The sequence below is a fragment of the Pogonomyrmex barbatus genome, unplaced genomic scaffold, assembly GCF_055798465.1.
Source record: "Pogonomyrmex barbatus isolate J1 unplaced genomic scaffold, ASM5579846v1 scaffold3, whole genome shotgun sequence".
Lineage (NCBI taxonomy): Eukaryota > Metazoa > Arthropoda > Insecta > Hymenoptera > Formicidae > Pogonomyrmex > Pogonomyrmex barbatus.
In genome coordinates, this window is record NW_028297127.1 from 4275428 (window position 1) to 4299321 (window position 23894).

Below are 23894 nucleotides of genomic sequence, written 5' to 3' on the forward strand. Positions count from 1 at the left end.
AACATGGTTTTAGTTAAAAACTCCGTTTATCTTACAATATATTTGTCTTTCAGAAACTTACTACATCTTCAAGATATATTAATGCAAACATATACGCTTACATGTAAAAATAGCGTATATATTTTCAGATTTTTCTGTATTTGATTATCACACAAATCGTAAATTATGATACAAAAGCGAGGAAATATAAATAAAAATAGTTATTTGATTCTAAAAATTATTTCTACGTGAATATACATTTGAAAATGCTCTCGCGTCGCGGCGAAAGCAGATTTGATATTTTACGACATTTCGCTACCTGCAACGCCAGATGCGCCGACGCGACGTAAACTGTTCACTTGTCACCGGTAGGATCCCGCTAACCGTAATCAGGGATATTTACGCGTAACTCTCCAAGGGAAATATCCACGGTAATACGGTTTTTGATGCTGAATGTCGCAATTAGACACGCGTGACGACGAACTTGGCGAACGGCATCGGGGAAGGTCCCGACGCGGTATTATGCCACAAACGCGAGGATTGAGCTACACAACATACACGGCATATGCCTGGGACGTGTGCGGGCATACACGGCATATGTTATATCCGTGTCGGACGTTATACGACCGCGGCTCTTTGTGACGCGGCCTGGCTGAGGTTACACGCAGCGATTGAATAAATATTCATTAGCGTAATTAGCATGTGTGCGTGACGCGCTATCTGGTAGAATGCTTTTACGCCTTTAATTGCCGTCCGTGTGTCCGCGCGCGATTCTTTCTCGCGGCTACTCTGTAATCTGTAATGACAGGCCGTGTACACAATTCGTTGTATAGAGGTTACTGGGTGAAAACTTCAGGAGAAAAATGACGATATGTAATATCGCTCTCAGCTTTTGTGTGTTCTTTAATAAATATTCTACTCATCGCTCTTCGAACGCGATTAAGTCTTCATATAATATGTTAGTTAAGGAAAAATTTATCTAAATTTTGATATTTAATTATTTTATAATATGGTTTATGATTTTATTGATTACATTTAGTGTTAGTGTTTTCTAAACAGTGTATTTCAGAGAAGTGTATTTAAGATAAGGTCAAAAAAACTTTTTTTCAGTAAAAGTATTAAATTATTTTATTTATATACTCGTTTATAAAATATATAAAATATAATAATTGCAATTTGTTTTTATTTGTAAAAATAAAAACTAAAATAATAAAATTATATATAAATATATAAATTATATATAAATAAAAAATATATATAAATAATATATTGATATATAAATATATGAATAATACGAAATTAATGGAAATAGATATCAATAATGATGCAAGCATGCGTTATCAAGATTAATTATTACTTCTTTTATTTTCAATGTTTACTTTCTATGTTAGCTCATCGTAGTTACGCAATATTTATTCTAAGTAATTTGAAATTTAAACGATTTAAAGACAAATAATGAATCTTATACTTATAGCAATTGTAACATTAAAACTTTACGTTCCGATTCTATAGAATTATAGAACAATAATTACGGCTGATAAAAAAATAATCGCTGTCAATTATCACCCTATATTTCGATAAACTGATACACATAATCTTACAAATAGTAATAAATAGAATTGTAATTACAATAATTTTTCTAACTTATATAATAATAATAACCACGTCTAATGAAAAAAGTAATCACAATTATTGATAATTACTATATATACCTCGTATCGTTCAAACTCATAATCTTAGAAATGTAGTTTATAGAATAACAATAACAGTAATCAGCTATGCTAATGAAGCATATGATCGCAATTATGATCGCTAATTACAATACTATATACACTTCAATTACTACATATGCAAATACTGCTATTACATATGCCACATATTCATTTAACTTATGTATATAATAAATTTATAGAAATACATCATATTAGTGATAGTACGATCGCACGAAGTTCACTTAACGAACTTTTTATATCATGCGATAAATTATATCGCAATAGCTGACACGCGCAATGTGCCTGTTATTTAATATTTTTCTCACTATTTCTCAACATTTATCTTTATCTTTATGCAATATTTATATTCTCATTAACTTAAGATCTCAATTTATATGATAAAACAGTGAACATTACATTACATTAGTAGTGAATGTTAATTTTATCGATTGGTTTTTTTATACTTTTTATTCATAATATTTAATGATGATTAAATTCATGCTGAACGTTCCAACACCACCAATAATTTATTATAAACAAACGCGAAAAGCAAGAAATATCTTAATCATTTTTGTTACATTACCGACCCGACTTCATGTTTCCGAGTTGTATTCGTTCGTGAATCAATTATAACTGCCACGCCATGTATCTATTATATGTTATTTCTATTAAATGCAAATGTTTATATCGAATGTAACACAAGTATTATGTAACAGTCATTATTACTGATTATTAATAGGTAACAGATATTAATAGATTATTAATAGACGCATTGTAGAATTTACCAGATAATTGATCCGTTGTTACTGATACTCAGTTGCGCAACTAACGCATTCATGTAACCAGTGAGAAATGCGGAGAATTCGAACTAGCTTTTACGACAACGTTAAATGAAAAACTATTTTAGAAAAATAAACAAAAATAACAAGAATAAATTTAAAGAAATTTAAAGAAAAATAACAAGAATAAAGAATAGATTTTCCAAAAAAACTTGCTCGTTTTGTTTATGTCATTAGACTAACACGAAAGATATGAATTACAATTGATCCAAGTATACGTAGCAATATCAGAGATATCATTAACGTAGAGATATCATTAACTACAGCGACTTTTTAATGTTTCTCTGCGAAAATTCTGAAACAGAACAAATTTAAAAAATGATAAATGCCTACAAAAGTGATATGCTTGGCATTTATTATATTTTTCCATATAAATCTGACAATATTTTTAACGGAATAAATACATTAAAATATCACATTCCACATGATAAATAAAACGCAAAAATGTCACGGCAATTTTCATCAAGGGATTATCATGTATTAGTTATTATTTTTTGCGTACGTAAATTGATACGTATGAACTTTATCATACCCAAAATATGTTATTCAAAAATCTCTGCTAAGCAATATTATGTTGTAAAATAAGTAATTAATATTTTTCGAGAAATTTATAAAAATAAACATGTAAAAATATTTAATACAAGCTTTTATTAACTTAACTTTTTTTAATATAAAAGCATTTCACTTGAAATACATGTATATTGGTAAATCTAGATGTCTAAATTACATTTTCTGATATAAAAAATATTTAGCAAATAAAAAAGTTTATATGTAGAGATTTTTATACCAAATACTTTCATATTTGTTAAAAAATAAAACATTTTATAAAAATAAAACATTAACAATAAAACAAATATCTAAATTTATATACGTATACTTTAAATAAAACACAATTTTGTAAAAAAGTAATAACGTTAATAAATATAAAATTATTTAAATTATAACGATATTTTTTTCCACACTTAAATTTATCTCTCTATTATGCGGTATACCACGAGATATAAAAAAATATAGTAAAATAATCTTCTTGTAATTAGAGTTCGTGTAAATATCGTGTTTCAACATAGCAGATCTCCCGAAATTCCCATATATTTAATGATCGCCATATTCGCGCGATACTAAATATCAACACGTTAACTATCCGCGAGTGATCCAATGACAGCGGATAGCTTAAAGCGACGCTGCCGATACTGTTGAATACGAGATTCGCACGCTGGCCTTTTTGGCCGATTCGAAATGCAACGCGGGTCAAATAAGATCGTCGGTCGCACGCGCCCGTTTGCGCTCGTGATCGGTAATCGATAGTCTTGTAGCTGCAGTGGCGCATCCATCTGTCGGAGATAGCTCCGAGCTACATGCGTATAATAGCAGACCTTCTATCACCAAATCGATCCCGATCGGATTTATTCCGAGCATTGTCTCGAGGCATACCACGCGCGCGCGCGCATGCCGGCGCGGCTTTATAAAAAGAATGGCTTGCACATTCGATTTTCCCCGTATTTTTGATGTCGCCTCTCTCATCTCTCTTGCTTCTCTTTCTCTCTCTCTCCTTGCGCTTCGAGCTTGCTATTACATTTCAAGGGGGAGGAGGGAATATTCCGCTACGAGAAATAACGGAGATGGATTTTGTAAAAATGCATGACACGCTCAGACCATTGTCACTTCATTTCCTACAGAATGCGCTTAAGAAGCACTTAAAGCCGTGCGATCGAAGATACCGATTAAATTTTACATCGTTTTATTGGTCTGCAAAAAAAAATGTTAAACATATTGAATATAAAATTTTATTTTAATATATTGAAACATATATATTATTCTGATATATTAAATTAATTTTTATCGATACTATTATTTATTTTACATAAACAAATATTAATTGCGCAATATGAATCGAATGTTTCAAGGTGTATGGATTATATTTCGTGGTGTATCGATTGGTATCTGCCAAACCCTTTTGAAGCGGCGCCTCAACCTCTAACAATACCCTTGTGAAAAGATGTTATTTATTTTTCATTTTTCACGCTCTCTTGCCATCAGATTTTTCCGGTACGCTAGGTACTTCTACCACTGTTTATATTTTTATCTTCTAGGGAAGAGAGGGAGAGAAGACAGGTCAAAACATATAATCGATAGAAATATGTGAATGTTACGGTGAAACAAATTTTACGCTGTTTCAGACATATTCATCAGTTTGGCATTTTCTCATAAAATAATATCATCATCAGAAATAATACAAACAAAACAATAGTAAAAATTTCCCCAAAAAAGTAATTAACAGCAATTAATAAACTGTAATATCAATTTTGTTAGAATATAATTTATTCATTATTATTTATTTAAAATTCGAAGGTTTTTCCTTAACAGGAAACAAGAATCTTATAGAAAATAAAACACAAAAAAGGACAAAGTGCTTATACTTTTGTCAAATTTCGATATTTTAGGCACTTGATAATTGACAGTTTCTATCTACTGCAAATATTCTCAAAATTAAACACCGTCGAGATAATTATATAATTTCGCCATCTGCTTGTAGGCTATAAATTATAAACTGGAAAACTTGGAGTAAGAAGAAGATGATAAGAGGGTGGGAGGAGACAGTACGGCGAACGAAGGATGTTCTCCAACAGGGAAGAATTTCATAATCTCTTAATTGCACATACCACGAAAACACCACTCATTTACATTTATATATCGCATGCCGATGGTTCGATGGTGCGCCTGGAATAGTTGAGCTTTATTTTTCTTGCCGCGTTTCTGCAAAAGAATTTGCGCACGCTTTTTCCCACAACGCGTCGCGGTTTTTCCTTCGTCGCAAAATTATCCGCCGGGAATATTAAACGTCCTCGGATGCGCAGGCAGAGCACGGACCTGCATCTGCACATAAAATCCACGATTGCAATTACAGAGGTCAACGGCAGACGATCGCAAACGTTCGTGTCGAACGGCTTGAGAGTTCACAGCTCATAATCGCTGATGAGAACTTCGACGGAAATGAACCTTCGCGACGCGCCAAGCTTTTCAATTGCTCAATATGGCAATTTGAGACTGATTTGTAAAGAACATATATACCAGAGCTATCACAGCTTCCTTTTCGTTATGGATTCTTGAAAATGTGATATCGATTTATTTATAGAGAGAATGTGATCGGAAATAATATTAGAGACTTTTAGTTTTTCGCTTTAACTATCATGATAATTAAATTTCAAGAAAACATATTGAGTATCTTATATTTATAGCAATGATGACTGAAGTAAAATCATTAATAGTTAGATATTCGTTACATTTAATCAAAATATAAATTTATGTATGCATATTGAATCTAATAGTTTTCTTGATTAATTATTTCAAGTCCATGAAGTGAATAATCTTTTCTTAAACGAGGAAATAAATTATTTTGTGAAACAAAAATATATCTAGAAAAGTAACGGAATATATAAAAATAATTAATATTAAATTATATCAAGAATTCACAAAAAATAAATTCTGAAAAATATCTTGAAAATTTCCAACGTTGTCTGAAAAATGTCCGAAAAATGTACGAGAAATGTCCATGAAAGATTATACAGATTGGAGGGATTTTTTATAACTTTCTGTACTGGAGTCACGTACGATCTTTACTTATTCAGTCTGCCGAATACGCTGAACGACGTTCTCCTTTGTGGGAGAAGTCATTCAACCCGAGATCCAACCAACAATTATCCGAACAACTCGTTTCGTCCGTCATTGTATCTGCACTTGCGCATAATGCAGAGGAACCGTGACAAAAACGGGTTTCGCCCGCGGTCGCATGTAGAGTGAAAAAAAGGCCAGCATATGCAGACTGACCGCATATAAATGGAAATAATCGCTTCACCGAATTGTGAAAACACGCAAATTTACTTTTGCCCTGGAATTCTTTCCAAATTGGCGTTTTTGCAATTTTTTTCGCGTTTACGTGTACGTGATAGCTTATTCGTGTATCGTGCCTATACGAAATAGTAAACCTATGTGTAATATATGTATATTGTATTTTTATTGATTCTCCAAAGATTAGAAATTACAAAGTGTTATATTATTCTTACATCCATTTCATTTAAAATTAAAACCATGAAACCATGTTTTTTTTATTTCTAAAACACGACTGCGAGACTTATGTATTCTGTATCATACAAATAAATTATGTATTTGTTACTTGATTTGTCATACACGCGCGTATCTTGAATAATCCGTTTGATAAAATAAAATTTCGAGTTTAACAACATTTTTGAAACATCAGGTCGTACGGTACCGTGCAACTTACGAATGGAACAGGTTTCGATCAGAACGTCGACGATCGCCTACCTTCGCGTATATCTCTGATTGATGCCTGGTAACGTAAATGCGTTCGTTGACTGCACCGCTGGCACAGCGCACCAATGCTCAACACAAATATAAGAATGGCAACACAGTTAAATCTCTATCAACAGCCGTCCATCCACTTACACTGTGTGTCTGTATGTGAAACACCTATACACGTTATTTATTTATATGCGCGTATTTTGCACACTAAAAGCTAAAATTTTCCAAAAATTTTTAATTTTCGATAATTTGATAATTAATATGAAAAATAAAGAGGGACCATTACTATATTTGCAAGCAATATTTACAGTCAAAAGGCATTTTAATAAACAAATATAAAATAATACATTTCCATATAAAATTATATCAAATAAAATTCCGTTTTCAAGAATGTTACGCTAAAATAAAAAGTGACACTTGCCAACGGACGTTGGCAAGGTAATTAAGTCTCGATATAAAATTTTCTCTAAGCGCATCTCTCTTCTCTCGCAGGAGAATACATCACGAGAGATTTTCACAGGCATCATACGTGCGCGTATACGCGTCCCGAAAGGATATGCATAGCCCGTCAAACATACAGGTCTCAAGACATGTCAAAGTGTACTCGCGGGCTCATAATACAAGTTTAATGCATGCTTAGGCGAGCCTACCGCCGCGCGTGGTTACTGTAAATTCAAGGTGCAAGGTTATGCATGATGTACGATGCATTGATGCCGCGTTATTTCCCGATTGGTAGGATGCGTCGGGATGATTCTCTAACGCCGCAGACGGGTTACGCGAGGAGATGAGAAACGACGACATTTTCGCATCGTACTTTTATGCAATCGCAACGCGGATTAACGTTACGGACGGCGGGTATGACGACGTGTTGGAATACGCATATTGCCGTAGCCAATAGTGAAAAAGCTCGTAGAAATATCTTTTTCAAGAAAGCCGTATTACTGTTCGTTAAATTGTCGTCTTTGTGAGACCACTCGCTTTTTACTCGGCGACTTTCGATGAGAGCGTAGCTCTAGTAATTCATTCTGGTATCATTCTGGTACATTACCATTGCGTTCTGATTTAATGAAATTTCATTCGAGTTGCAGCATTCGAAATATTCTAAAGTAAAAAGAATGAAGAATTATTCATCAAAACGTAAATGATATTCAAAAGTTAAATAAGTAAAAAATGGATTTGGCACACACAGATTATAATTTATTAACAAGACACTATCTTATATGTTACCTAACTTGCTAATTCCATTCTATCGTGAGATTTATGTTTGTCAAGATATATATGAACATATGTATGTACATACAAATAAATTAAAGTGCGAATTTCGAGCATCACTTAACTCGCATTTCAAAGTACAGTATGTTGCAAAACATCTAGCTGTACTTATGTCACATTGGTTTCACGTAGTAACATAAATCGAATAAGCGATCGTTGACCCGATGATTGTCAAGAATGTATGCGCACAGATATTATCGATTTGACCTCTATTTGCGCCAATAGTTTCGGCCAATTGCATTTTATGTTTGACAAAAGCAAAATATGCCATGCGTTGAATCTCATACACGACAACTAATCCAATATATCCCTTGAGTATTGATTTTGCAATAAAATGTGAAAATATAAATTGACAAATAAGTCATTTATTTAAAAAAAAGAGCAATTCCAGAATATTAAAATGGCTTAAATTTCAATGTGATAAGTACGTAATGAGTAAATGTATAAATTTTATAAATAAATATTCTGAGACTGAATTATTTATATCACTTTCAAAATAAATGATTTAAAGATTATTTTCGATTTAATTACAATGCCAAATAAGGAAAATTTAAAATGGATCATTAATACATAATTTTTATATGTTTTATTCTTTATATCGTCGTATTCTATATCATTAATGAAAAGATTAATGATTCAACTTGTAATTGCGTAATTCTAAAAATGATGTTCCATTCAATTAAAATTTCATGTGTATGTATGTATGTATCAATGATGATAGTGTAAACAAGATGATAGTTAAACAAATTAACATGTGATTCTATTCTGAGCGAACTTGAATAGATTTCGAGATATCGCTCGAAATAGCAAATGCACGAACGCGGATGTATCGAGAATTGCTGTTGAGCTTCAAACCGCGACATTTCTCATAATAACTGTGACACGAATGCAACTGTGTCGGAAGCCACTTCAGTTGTAAATGTCACTCGTATATATTCTACTACCCTAAAACTATCGGCGAATGGCTGCAGAATTGATTAGCCGCAACTAGCACCAGTGGAACCGTGACCTTAATGGCAATTTCCGTTATACGAGCTTGCTGTTACCTCTTACCATTCTTCTCCTTCCGGTCGCCAACTTCTCGCCCATGTTGACCCTCGCTAGTTGTACTAGCTATAGAAAAGTGCCGAGCTAAGCTCCCGAGAACGGCTTAAGTTTCTAAGCAGGGATATTGTCGAACAGCTTAAGTCGCAAAATTTGCTGAGCTGTTGTAAAAACATCGAATCGTATCACAAACAAAATTTATTTTGCGATTTCTCTTAAATTTTTAATTTATATATTCTCTTCACTTTTTTATATATATTTTATATGGCGTGTTGTTTCATGTGATGTTAAACATTTATATTAAATATAAATTTATAATAGACATTTATAGCAAAAAGAATTTAATTACATCAATTACACGAATAATGTTGTTCATTAATTATAATTTGATAATTGTTATATTATTATAATTGGGTAATATATTATTTTCGGATCATATTTGTTGGATCTATATTGTATCTTACAATACAGATTTAGATAGAATAGAAACAAGAACTGTCAAAGAGAGAGTCAAAATGAATATATTTTATATAAGAATATTCTAGTTGTCATAAAGTATGAAAATGTAATGCGCCACAACGCGACATGCATGATAATCGCGAAGAAAACCCGGTAATATCGACTTTGCGTCGCAATATTGAAAGTATTGAAAATATTGAAAGACATGTATTTTGATAAGTTTGAATGAACGTCAAATTTATATCAATAATAATCGCAAATAAATCATAATTTTCAATCAACTTTTATACCATTTTCAATTAAAGTATATTTAATATTGTACGTATTGTATTTTTAAGAAAAGGTAAACATGGCATCGCTAGTATAAAATTACGTTAGCAAGAAATGATAAATAACTTAATTCTATTATTAAAGGGCATATATTAAAAATTAATTTAATTTTATATTATTTTTAACGTTGTAATTTGTAATTGTTAATATAAATTTATTGAATAGTGCTCAATAGCGTTTAATTAATACATGCGTGCATGAACACGTTGCGTTGACCAGACTCTTGAGAGTTAAGCATCGAAAGAGACGCATCGCGAGAAATGACCGATGCAAATTTACCGTTGAACATACAGCTTGGTGAAGCAGACATACCATTCCGTCGCAAAACCGCACACCACGCCAGGGCCTCTTCATACAGAATTCATGCACACCTCTCGGCATTCGAAAGAAACTTCACGTAACAAACTGTCTACATCTTATGCCATAAGCATGATTCTTGTGCGACAATATAATAAAAAAGGATGGATAAAAAACGTGTGCCCCGCATCATATTGCCACACTTAATGCATCTTGCAAGCATTCGCTCCCCAGTTTTCACATCATACGCTAGAAGATGGTACTTCCGTAGTCATTACGTTGTAGCACATGCTAAGATAATCATGAATGTCACCTAAATATTCTACTTTGTGAGCAGTAATCATATTTCTGTGCTGTATTGTTACCTGTTTCTATCGCAGTTGGTTTGAAACTGAATTCCACTTACGGTATATTAATGTATTATGCATAGAGATCATTTATTTAGATAGAATTCTTAAAATCCTAAGAATTTATAACCTAATTTACCATTCTCTTTTAAATCAACTTTTCAATAAACCATTACTATCTACTTTTTTAGAAACCAAATCATAAATTAAATATTAGAAATATCAGTTTGTTAAAATAGAAATACATTTTTTCTTCAAAATACCTTCCAAGATTTTATCTTTAAAGCATACAATGTAAGAGCTTAAAAATCACAATAATAAGACAAATAAAATATCAATATTTTTTATTTTATACGTCATATCTCTCTACATGTCTAACAAATATAGTTGATATGTATAACCATGCACGTCGGTGATATTTCTTATTAGAAAGGTATTTCTTCCACCGAGCATATGCCTGCCAATATTTCGTTGCAAGGTGTAGCGATCCGAGTCTCGCCGATGGGGGGACATTAATTTTTCTCGCGAATTGATACCCGGCCCCTTGCACAGTCGACCGCCATAAAGTATACCGCGAGATGCGCCTCGGAAAGTATTGCGTAGCTACGTGCAAAGTGTCTGCCTCTGCCGAGACGTGAGATTCTTTACGAATACATTTTATATTCAGAGCGAACTTGGTGTGCGCTTGGTTTGCTCCGGGAGAGGTTCGCAGCCGATACCGGGCTACAGGAACGAAGTATCGCCACGTTATTTCCGGAAGAATATCTACGCATCAATGCGGCGTATAAATTCTCGCATTAAGTTTATACAACGTTCGGCAACTTGCAACAGTGAATAACGAAATTACGTTTCTCTGTCACGTGTCGCGCCTGGAAATTCTGCATCGCGGAACATAGTTCACTAACTATTCGATAAATAACATAGATCTTCAGTGATTTTTTAGTAATATCAATTAAAAGAATATTATAAAATAGTATCTAAATAAAATAATATTTTAAGTACAATAAATAAAAATTGTTAGCATCCTTTGTAATATTAATTGTTCCATTCTATTTGATTCTTCTCATTGTTTTATTCTCATTATTGTTAGTTTTAACTTTACTCAACTCACCGTATATTCTTCGTAAAAAAAAATTTAGCTTGTTTTATTTCCACTTTCATAGATTTTGTAAATGCATACATTATAATTCCGCGGTATTAGTGCATGCCTTCCGTTATATATAATATTTCAGTGCACACTTGTGTAACAAGTTACTCTCTAATTCTAAAACATTCTGATTTTGAAGTAACACATGTATGTATCAGGTTGCATACCTATGTATTCAAGGAATATGTCTGTACGGATATTATACAGGGGCGTCGTTCACGCGTGCATTATGCACGCCGCGACGTAACGCAGTCGGCGCGGAGTTCGCACGGTCATAAATTATAAGTCTAAAATTCCACGAGAGCAAATCGTCGAGAGAGAGAGAGAGAGAGAGAGAGAGAGAGAGAGAGAGAAGGAGAGAAAATTTTCCGCTTCTGCATCTGCTTCACGTTGGGAAGATTGCCGTACGCGGGCACGCGGGCGTTATCGATGTCGGAAAAGCGGGGATCGGTGAAGAAGCGGCGATATTATTGTCGGTTTATTGCGAGCGGTCCGTTTAAAAACTCACAACGCATCGCGAAAGAGATGTAACCGAGACAGCCGGGAAAGCCGTCCGCGGAGAATAATAGAAAAGTTACGTGCACGGATCCGTGCGCTTTAAATGTGTAGGTAGTATTTTAAACGCGCCCGGTGTGTGTGTGTGTGTGTGTGTGTGTGTGTGTGTGTGTGTGTGTGTGTGTGTGTGTGTGTGTGTGTTAAATGTGTACTCGTGTGCAAATAGCTCCATGTAGGACTGATTCTGAATGAAATACAAGAGATACGTCAATGCAACCGCGCAAAAGTTATTGATTCAATATATAATATTTAATATGTAATATTTGCATATAATATCAATATATAATATTTATTAAAAAAGAGAGGTATACATTAAATTACATCATAACTCTAAAAGACTCTTGTACAAAGGAAGTCAAACTTTTCAATTGCTTTTTAATTAAAAAAGTTTAACGATTTTCATAGCTTGAGAACGATTATATTTGAGAGAAAGAAATGATTATTTTTATACAAATTATTATAATCATTTTTCTTCGGAAATAACTAAAAATATTTAACAATAAACTTAACTTGAATTTTAAGTTTTAACAACTGATTTCCATTCCATATGATTTCCATAAATTTTTATATTTACATTAATATCTGTATTGTAAGTATTTCTTATAAGCGAAATGTTACAATGTTCTTTCCTCTAGAGAAATCTTTAGAAGCCTATTGCTCAGTTTTGACATGAAAACATTTAGTTTCTTTTATATCTGTCCAAGATGTCCAATTCATCTTCTAGATTTTTATATGTTACTGGATGAAATGGAAAAATAAAATCTATATCAAAGAATGACATAATAAAATAAAACCAACTCTAGCTATTTGAGAGATAAACAACGATATAACAAGGAATTATATGATCTTTAAAGTTTAATTGCACAAAAAATTCTACATATCAAATAATATAATATAATATTTACGTAAATAATATATTTTTTTTAAATAATATAATAATTTCACAAAAATAATTTCGCATAAATTTTAAAATCTGTTTATAATAATTCGCATAAAAAAAAAAGAAACTGATGACTCAAGTATAATTAATGATTTTATCTTTTTATAAAAGTTATATATATTTATAGGATTTTTTCTTTTTTTATAAAGATTTTGGCATCCATTTTATGAAAGCATTTTGTATTCGAGTACGCAAATTGCAGAATCATACTGACCAGGCGGCACGACACGATCTCAATTCATTGTAAAAATTATACAAAGATACCTCATTGTCTCGGAAAATGAGGGTCCCGCCTTTACAACCCTCTTTAGACTACGCTCGGGAAGGCTAATTAGGAAGTTAATTGTGTTTCGACAAACCGGTGAAGATAGAACTTGGCGTACTGTCATGTACTTCCCGAATTGTGCACATTTACATTCGCGACGGGTTTGCGTATATATCGGATGCTGGTAAATTTGTAGACGAGATGAATGTTTTTCTCTTTTTCTTTCTCAACCGTACGCATGTCTTTTGATACAGAAACGCCTTTTGAAACGATGACAATTTCTGATATACCCCTCCGTTCGTCCTATCTTGTATTAAAAAGGAAAAAAAAAGAATCAAAAAATTGTTGTTTTCCGCGTTGGCAAACTTTCAAAAAATGCAACTCTTTATTACGTCGAGTTTGTTCCAACGCGGATGCAGCTCCACGCCAAACTTCGCGCATCAAAGGGTGACAATATTGACATCATATATGTCGATCTACCGCGAGGTGGTATAAGCTCGCGCGGCATCAAAGAATAATCCGGCACGTTCTAGTCCGGTTACGACGCAAAATATTTCCCGCATTTTCTACGACACCCGCGAGGAAACATGCTCTCCAAAAATTTGTTTTTCAGAATATAAAATTCTCTCATGTATCACGTCCTGGAGCTGCGTAATACGGAATGAATATAAATAAGTAATACGCAACCCGTCAAAGGTGGGCGCAAGCAAGGGACTCCTTTTCTTACCGACGTCTATCTACGTCACTCTTATCCGACGCAGGGAAACGCTCCTACTTCGCAGCAACAAAAGCATTTTGCTCGTATCATCCTGCATAAAGCCGGAAAATATGAAAACGTTACTCCTCTCTGTAAACGGATAATAAGATTCCGCGTTTATCCATAGACGCTGATCGGATTAAAATATGACATACGGAGATAGATAATTGTTATGATGAGAAAGTAAATAATTGTCCTAGGAATTTCGATTATAATTTAAACAGAATTTTAGTAGAATTTTAGTATAATTTTTAAATAAAAAATATTAAAATACGAGTTATTTTCAAATTACAGTATCAAATTACTTAATATCAAATTATCATTCTATATTTTTGTTCTTAACTGTAAGAGTCTCAATTATTACTTTTTTTCTATACTTTTGCTTTTTGTTATACTGTTGCTTTTTATACATATATGATTAATAAGATCGAAAACTCACACGTGCAAATATTTTACTTGAAAGATCGTTAATCCATCGTCGTAGCGTTCAATCATCGTGCTCTCTACACGCAGTTGAGACATGAATATTGCGTGACTCAATCATTCGTAAGCGGTTCAATCTGAATGTCCCAATTTCCTCCACGTGATTACCTTAATACGTTGCCCATATCTCCGGTACGATGAAACCGGACTGCTAAAGTGATAGCCAGACATACACGGAAGCTCGATGATACGTATTGGCTAAACTAACCAACATCAAACTACGTTTACATATACTTGTAACTTAATTGTTTCCACTTAATCGTGAAATTAGTTTTGCAATAATAATTGTTTCGCACCTTATTAATTAACAATCATATTTTGCTCAATATCTTTAAAAATAAAATTATGACTTTAAATTAAAAAAGTAAATAAAATTAAACGAGAAAGAGATATAATTTAAAATCATTTAAAATTATTATTATTATTAATTCAGTCTAAAATCTTATTAATAATTTTCCATTGATATGACAAAAGTAAAAATAAATAATGACATATAAGCGAAATAGAAATATAAAATAATTGTAAATAAGAATTATCACGTTCTTTTGAGTTATATATATTGAGTTATATATGTAAAAGAAAAATTGTAAAAAAAATCTTGTTACAAACGTTTCTACTATATTAACGTTTCTAATATATTAACAATTTGCGAGTATATCAATTGTCTCAATCATTCGCATATCTATATCTAGAATATAGATCATTTCGTCCACGTTATTACCTTAATATATTAACTGCATTTCCGACAGACTATGCTATTGCGGTTAACGCGATGGGACTGGACTGCTGACCTAATACCATTTCCGTACCATAGCAAACAGCGTGTAGTATCGAGAATTCAAATGGTATGTATCTAGAGATGCCGCTTGATATTTCGGATATTTAGGGAGTATATTTTATATCACAATGTTTAGAATTAATGATCGCAACAGGATTGCACAGTATCGCAAATGTGGATCACGCGCAACGAAAGTACATTGACCAAAATGGACTTGGATGCAAGCCCGACCACGTCGCGGGCGGTGCAGCGTTCATATCGATTTCTTGCGAAGTGCCGATAAGAGTCGGCGGGTGTAGACGGCACTTTATAACAGAGGAACGAAGCGGAAAGTGGTAGGACGGAGACAAAGTAGAAAAGGCACGGCACAGAAGTCTGTTCGAAATCGTGCGACACTGATCGAACAGTTCGCCTATGCATCGAATGGAAGGTCTCGGGGAGACATCTGCTTTCTTCTTTAACTTAACTATCAAGTTACTGTTATATAAGTATTAAAAAAATATAATAAAATTAAAATTGTTATACTTTTCTTCCCCTGTTTCTTATTATATGTAAGATATTCATGTATGAAATGGCACGTTAAAAAAATAATTCAAATCCTAGTAAATAAAATTATTGATATTTCAAATGTATAACAAATAACCAATTATAGATATGATAATAATGTAAAAAAGATTAATTATTATATATACCATCATATGTTAAAAATGGAGTGATTGTTAATAAATCGAAATCAACGTAACACTTGAATCGAGAATAATTGTGGATGCTGGTAGGCCGTTACATCGATGATATATTTCGTCCTATAAGCAGAGTAAATGGCTCGGTGCCGATTGCGGGCGAATATTAAGGATTAGAATAGATCATTAAGCAGGAGCGGTCGCGAAAATATGCGATGCGACGAGGTGTATCATCGACAGGCTGATAACAATGACGCATATTCCTCTACCATCCATAAACGGATTTATTACTATCGCGATATCATACTGACATATTTCCTATATTGAAAGCATTGAAAAATATTGGATACTATAATCTACAAATATTATAAAATGATTTTTATTCATATGCTTATAAAAATATGAAAAAAGAAAAAACAAATTATTAATGCTAAACTGCTAAGAATTCTAATTTAAAATACAACTTAACAAATAATCTTAAGAAATATTAACAGTTAAATAAAAAAATCACTTAACTATATATTTGCATATTTATAATAGCAATATATTTTTTCAAGTAAAATTTTTGTCTCATAGATAATAATATTATCTTTAATAATATTATCAAAAACTATTTTATTTATAAAACAAAATATATAAAGCAAATTATAACAGAAAAAGAACAGTTTTCTATTGCAACAATAAAGTATAAACACAGTTAAGTGATTTTGCAGTATAATTATCAATATAATGTAAATGTAAAATTTCAGTTTTCAAACTGCAAATGTTGACAATTATACTGCAAAATCACTTAACTGTATATATATATATATATATATATATATATATATATATATACAAATAATATCTATATTCTAATAAAATAATATCCAATAAAATAATAATAATTTAATATGTTACGCTAAAAATATTATTGTATATAAATAATATAAAGATTTTTCAATTTTCACTATAACAATATTAACTTAAGAGCTATAAGAATTTATATAAATCAATAATTTACAAAAATATTTCATTTAGTATTCTTATATACGTATGTGTGTGTGAAACACTTTGCGAATATATTTATGTAAATCTTGAATAATTAATGGTTGCGATAAAAATTGGAATGTCTAATCTCATAATTATTCAAATAATTTTCCTATGTGTCATTCTTTGTTCCAAAAATAATTTGCAAACTAATTTGTAGTTTCCGGCGAAGATTAAAAAACTGATCCATCAGAGAGTAAATCCGGCGCGACTAATTCGAGATGATATGATAGTTCTGACTTGTCCCAAGAGCTTAAGGATTTCTTTTTCTCTTCTTTCGTCACTCTCATTGCAACCCCAGCCATTTTCGCTCGACGTTTCACGTCATTTGCGAGTTCGTTCTTTCACTTCATTGCGTCTTTATTTATAGTGCTTCTGTTCGCTTCATCTTTCACTCTTGGCAGTTTGTCAAAGTTCTCGCAAGTTAATTCAACATTGTAAATTAATTGTTGCCTTCAATTAATCCTTCGCTCTTGAGTTTCGAATTAGAGACAGCTCGTTCTTCCCTAACGAATACGCGAATAAACACCATGATTACTAAAGGTCTTTCATTCTCGTTGCTCTTTGATACGAAAAATATACGGATACAAGTGTGTATAGAACGACCATTGTCATATTAATGACTATGTCCGCGTTTCTCTAATTAAAAGATGAATACAATTGTGTAATGGATTGAATGTTTACGATTTTATCGTAATGATATGCGGGAAAAAATTTTAATTTACACGCTTTAAATTTATGCAGAACGTATCAGAAATCGTCCAGTTTTTCATAAAAAGTGAAGAAGAGAGATTATATGATTTATATGCCATATAAAAAACTTATATGTTTAGAATGCATATAAAGTTTTATGATATCTATTTATTAAACGTTTTTGATATTTTAGAAATATATATATTTTATCTTAGAGATTTATCGAATTATTTACTATTATTTTATAAAATTCTTAATAAACATCTTTTCAGAAATACCATGTATATAAATACAAAATTTTATCTATAAAAGAAATATAACTTCAATTTTAAAGAAATATACTTTCAAATAAGTTATGGCAAAAATTACTTTTGTAACAAAATAAAAAAAATTAGTGTATCTTCTTATTTCTCGTTACTAAAAGTTATATTTATAAATCAATAGATAACTGTATGAAAAATTATTGTATAAAATAAAATCCTTTATTTGAAGTAAATTTTATGAATGTGATAGAATTGAAAATCTCTTTCTTATTATAAATTGATAGAAATTTTTCGATGTCACTTTTTTAAACATTTTGTTCGGGCACGCGTGCTAAATGAACTAATTTCAATCAAGACAGAAAGTGTATCCGACAGCTAGTTGATAGGTACATGTAACGTGATAATTAGAACGCTGAATGCACACGACGTTTCCGACGAAGCTCAATAATTTATGAGCACCTAAAACTCAATCTTCTCGCGGATCGTTCTATAAATCTTGCGACAGTGAAATCTCGAGTTAGCCAAAATTAGTTTCGGAACGTGTCTGTCTAGATCACACAAGTCTATCGTCCAACTTTCTTCGACCCAAATCATCACTTTCCACAAGTTAGCGATAAATTCACGTTTCACATCTTCGTCGATTTTTTTAAATTTTATCAAAATTTCTTGTGAATCTCGTATCAAAATTCATCTATATAATTAAAAAATTGTTAATTTATTATTAATTAATTTAATAAAAGTAAAAAAAAAGAATGAAAAAAAGAAACTTCGATAATTAAAGATAGACTGATAGGGTATTATGAAGATCACGTCAACTACGTAAGACGGAACCTGAATAAAACCAAGTTAATTTCGCGCGGTGTCGGGTGATTAAAATCTAAGTCGGCAATTATCGGCTTTGATATACGGCCGCTGCGTGTACGCGTGAGTAAAAGAGGTATCGGTGCCCGTTCCGGTATCTCGACAATAGGAGGGTGGTTATCAGCGTGCCGCCGCAGCACCGTGAGGAAGAACGACCGAATGACAGAGCGTAGGAGCTAAGCGAGTCACGCACGCGCAATCTCCATACATCACCGTCAGAGCGTGTAAACTTTTCAACTCCCCCGCGTATCCCATGCTCGCAGGAGAGAGCCTGTCCTTTCTTTCTCACCGATTTCCCTTCCCTTTCTACTTGTCGTCTCGTAGACCCACAAATTATTGAAGCTCAATTGGCACGAGGGAAGAAAACTGTGACCGGACTAAACGCATTCACGTCTTCGCTCCTTCTCTCTTCTCTCTTTCAATATCCTTCTCTACTTCCGTCTCACTCGCCGCATCGAGTCTATCTACAATTCCGTCCGTTATTCTCGTTTCCTTTCCGGGAACGCGCTTTCATCTTCTTTCAACCCCTTCTTCGTGGAGCTTCACCGGTTCTTGGATTATGCCAAGGCTTAGGAGGTAAAAGGGTGGGCTTAACGATTATCCCGACGGAAGCCCGGGGAACCCTTCGCATCGAGCAATTATTTGAAATTTCCGTTCGATATCCCTCAGGGCACAAGAAACTTTATTTGACCGCGATTAGCCCCCCCTCCACGACGTTCGTCATTGTCTCATAGAGATGAATGGGTCGGCCAAAGCTTACTTTCGTGAATTTTGCTCTTTGAGAGAATAATCTTTCAAGTTTTCCTCTCCAAAAATAACGTCTAATTATGAACAAATTAATATTACAAATTTTATATTCTTAAAAACATTATAAAAGTATATAATATCTATTTAAATATTCATATATGTTCCTTAGAATTTTTATTATACTCGGATAATTTTTGATTGATCGACAAATTTTATCATAAATTTCAAGATATAATAAACTGGGTTAATAATCGTAGTATTCAAATTTGTTTCTAAAAAAATAATTTATAAAAAATATTCCGCTAATTATCATGGTAATTACGAAAATGTAATAAAAATCATAGCATATGCAATCTTAGCGATATTATGACATGAACTGATCTATGATTGACGGGAATTAATTAATGAAGAAATGAAAATTAGCATACGAGGCATTCTGTACTTGTCAGGTTGATATGCAAAATACATCAACTCGCAGTGTTTTTTTTCTACTATAAATGGGTTTGCGTTGTAGTTCTATGTTGCCGGTAATACGATGTTTACGTTATGTACATCCATTTGCAAATTTCACGAATATTTATCGAAAAACACTTTATGTAAACAAATAGCATTTTGTATTGTTTCCTGTCATCAAATAATATTTACCAGTATTTTTTGAGGTTACTTTACTTATTCACTTTATGAATATATGTTATTGGACTTGCAACCATTGCGTAAACATTTATAAGAAATAAATGTCCCAACCAATTATAGGTCGGTCAACGAATCAACGTATATCGATTGCGTAGTCAGATTGGTTATAATCCATAATTTATATACGAAAAAGGTCATTACAAAAATGATAAGTTATCAACAAGATTAATCATCCCCATATATTACGTCAACTCCAGATAAACATATTTTACTACCGTAAGAAAAGGCATTAAAATCAATCAAGCAACTAACCAACAAAAAATGAAAATACTGTATAAGTCTAGATCGTAAATTATATTTTGAATAATTAAAAAAAATTATTTTTATCGTGTTGTAGAATTATGTGATGTGAATTATACATTTGCGTAACTTTTCATCCTAATCTTATCGTATTTTAAAAATCTAAACTGCAAAAGTTGTTACGTTTGTCTTTCGAAATTACCAGAAGTACAGAAGCTCTTGTTTTTACAAAAAATAGATGCAAGAGATTCTTGTTGTCTGAAGCAAACAGAATGCACGAATGTCGTATAGTCATTCCCGCGAGAACCAACCTGCTACAACTCTACGAAATCGCGTTTTTTCTGACTGAGAAAAAATATGGATACCGGAGGGTGGCTAGGGAAAACTACGATGAACGAGGGTGATGGTCACTGAGTCGGCAATACTCGTTAAGAAAGAAAGGGGAGTAGTCTCATGGCGGTTGCATCGAGTTCTGATAAATTGTGCACGACGTAGAATCAGTGAAATGGTCGAATGATCAGTAATAAGCAATATAGGACACACAAGATTAAATGAAAAAAAAAATCTAAACTTCTTGATGGAGTTCTGACTAATCAATAAAATTCTCGTAGTAATAAACGAAATTATTCTGTATTAAATATTTCTCTTTTATAAACTAAATTTTAAGTGTAAAATTATTATAATAATAATAATTATTTTTTTTTCAATTAATTTCAAGTAAATCTTATATTTCAAAATTTCAATAAAAGTATAGTTATTGTCATTTTTAATAAGCAAAATAAAAAATAAATTGCAGATAATAATAATTTCCAATCAACTTTTCATTTGAAAAAAGCGTATCCAAATTTTTTAAAAGATCGTTTTAAAGATCTCGACCAAGTTTTTCAATTTTTAAATTTATATAAAAAGATGAAAATTAGTTAATTATATATTTTAAAAAAAGATGCTTTTCATAAGAATATTTATATGTTAAAAAACAGTAAATATACTGTTATTCTATTATGTAAGTTTTTCTATTCACTTATTAAAATTATTTTATTTTTTCTGTATAAATGTTATTCATAAATAATTCATATAGATGAAAGATGAATTACTAATAGGAGAGGTCCAGGGTATTCCTCGCTTACGTTGTTTATGTGCAAACGCCGGAAGTTTGTGACTGCGGGGTGGAATTGTAACGGCAAAGCTGATTTCAGGTTCACAAACTGTCTAGCTGTCGGGACTTTAAGGATGCCTCGTTGCGGCGCGATGCGGTCTCGCCACACTGGTCGTCCTGAGATCCCCAAGTCGGTATTGCTGTATACCGTATACCCGGATTATGGCGTAATGTGTGAACCGACACCTTGACTACCTCGATCTTCTTTAACCTTCGCGTCCGTCCGCGGAGAGAATTCTCGTCGTTTCTGTGACCGCGCATCTCCCGAACCTTTCCCGAACGCAACGAGAGAAACCCTTTTCCCGATCTAAGGGTATTCGCCCGTGGTAACTCATTTCCTCTTGTTAGCTGGGTCGCTTAAGCTCAGTTTCCGCCGGAAAGTGTTATCGATCTATGCCCGCAAGCTCTCGGAACTTTGATCGCGGCGCGCCGCGTTCTTGCTTGTATACATACACGTTGTCCGAGTGCATACACTTATAATTAGCATCGGATAATCGTTTTAAAGCTCTATAAACGACCAATTCAAATTCAAATTGCAAATGGAGGAAAATTGTTGGTTTCCATTATTTCGGAACACAATGCACAATGTCAGAATTCTCATAACCATATGCTTCCTTCCATTTGTAAAAACCGTGCTTTTCAGTTAGTATTACTTTTCTAACACTTTTACTACAACACACATATTTCTATCTTTCAAATTAAATATAAATAATTATAGTATAAAATATTAATCACGTGATATATTACGGTGAAATTAATAATAAATACACTATTAATCGCGATAAAAATACGTCCGTGTTGTAACATTGTTTAAGATTCAATTTCTTTTCAGTTTTAATCACACATAGATTTCAATGTTTATCAAAGTTTTAACGATGCTTTATTTAGCCAAGAAACAATGGGTAGTCTACGAATATAGAACCCGAGCGTGCGCTAGAATCGAATGGTAAAACGAACAATCGAGCACTATCGACGATTTCGAATAGAAACGGGCGAGAAATTCTTGTTTTACGTTCACTGACATTCATGTTTCGTTGACAACAAAAGCGCTGTTACGCAGGTAGTGCACGACATCGCGAGCAGGTGAGCAAGCGACGATTTAGAAAACAGTGTCGCGATCGATTATACGGATTGCGTAGCGCTCCGGAAGTACCCGCCGTCCAGATCCGGAAGACCCTTGTCAAAATATTAAACCTCCTTTTCACGGATCGAGTTTCAAATAGCTTCGCCGTCATAACGAATGCGATCCTCCTTCCTTCCTTCCTTCTTCCGAGTAGATCGCAAGAAAGCAGACAGAAGAGGACACAGCGAGAGGGTTAAACCGGCCGGTATCACTTTACAACGGCTTTCCACGACGCGCTCCTTCTTGCCAAGTACTGTATTTCCATTTATTTTTGTTCCATCTTTGAAATCATACACCCTTTATTATATTGAGGCGCGGAACCGGCATGCGCGCTACACTACGTATACATATCTAACAAGAATAGTTGTCCTGAAAGAGAGAGCGCGAAGATATATTTTAAAAATAATAATGAAAAATTCAACTATAAGAAAACGCGCGAGAATCTCTAAAAAACTTTTTTTTTATTTAAAGACTACGTGCTTTATCATATTATCACGAAACTGCTTTTAATATGTAATGTATGCTCTACTTTTATCATCTTTTAATGTAAAAAAATATTTAAAGTAAAAATTTTTATAAAAATTTCTAGAACTAGAATAACAGGGTTGCTTTTATATTATTAATACACTTTGTATTAAGGAAAATAGATTAGATATTTTTTTATCACAACATGACTAACAAGAATAGTTGTCCTGAAAGAGAGAGCGCGAAGATATATTTTAAAAATAATAATGAAAAATTCAACTATAAGAAAACGCGCGAGAATCTCTAAAAAACTTTTTTTTTATTTAAAGACTACGTGCTTTATCATATTATCACGAAATATCAATACGTAGATCATGATATTTATCCAATTAACACCTACAAATTATGTTATCTATCAAAGCT

At 32.6% G+C, this 23894-nt stretch overlaps 1 long non-coding RNA gene and 1 pseudogene across 1 annotated transcript in view; one reads left to right on the plus strand and one right to left on the minus strand.

The window, feature by feature from the left end:
* The window catches only part of LOC148935928 (uncharacterized), a 71957-nt gene that overhangs the window by 40218 nt on the left and 7845 nt on the right, over window positions 1-23894 (minus strand). The window lies entirely within an intron of this gene.
* Window positions 13917-16587, plus strand: LOC148935929 (uncharacterized; annotated as a pseudogene).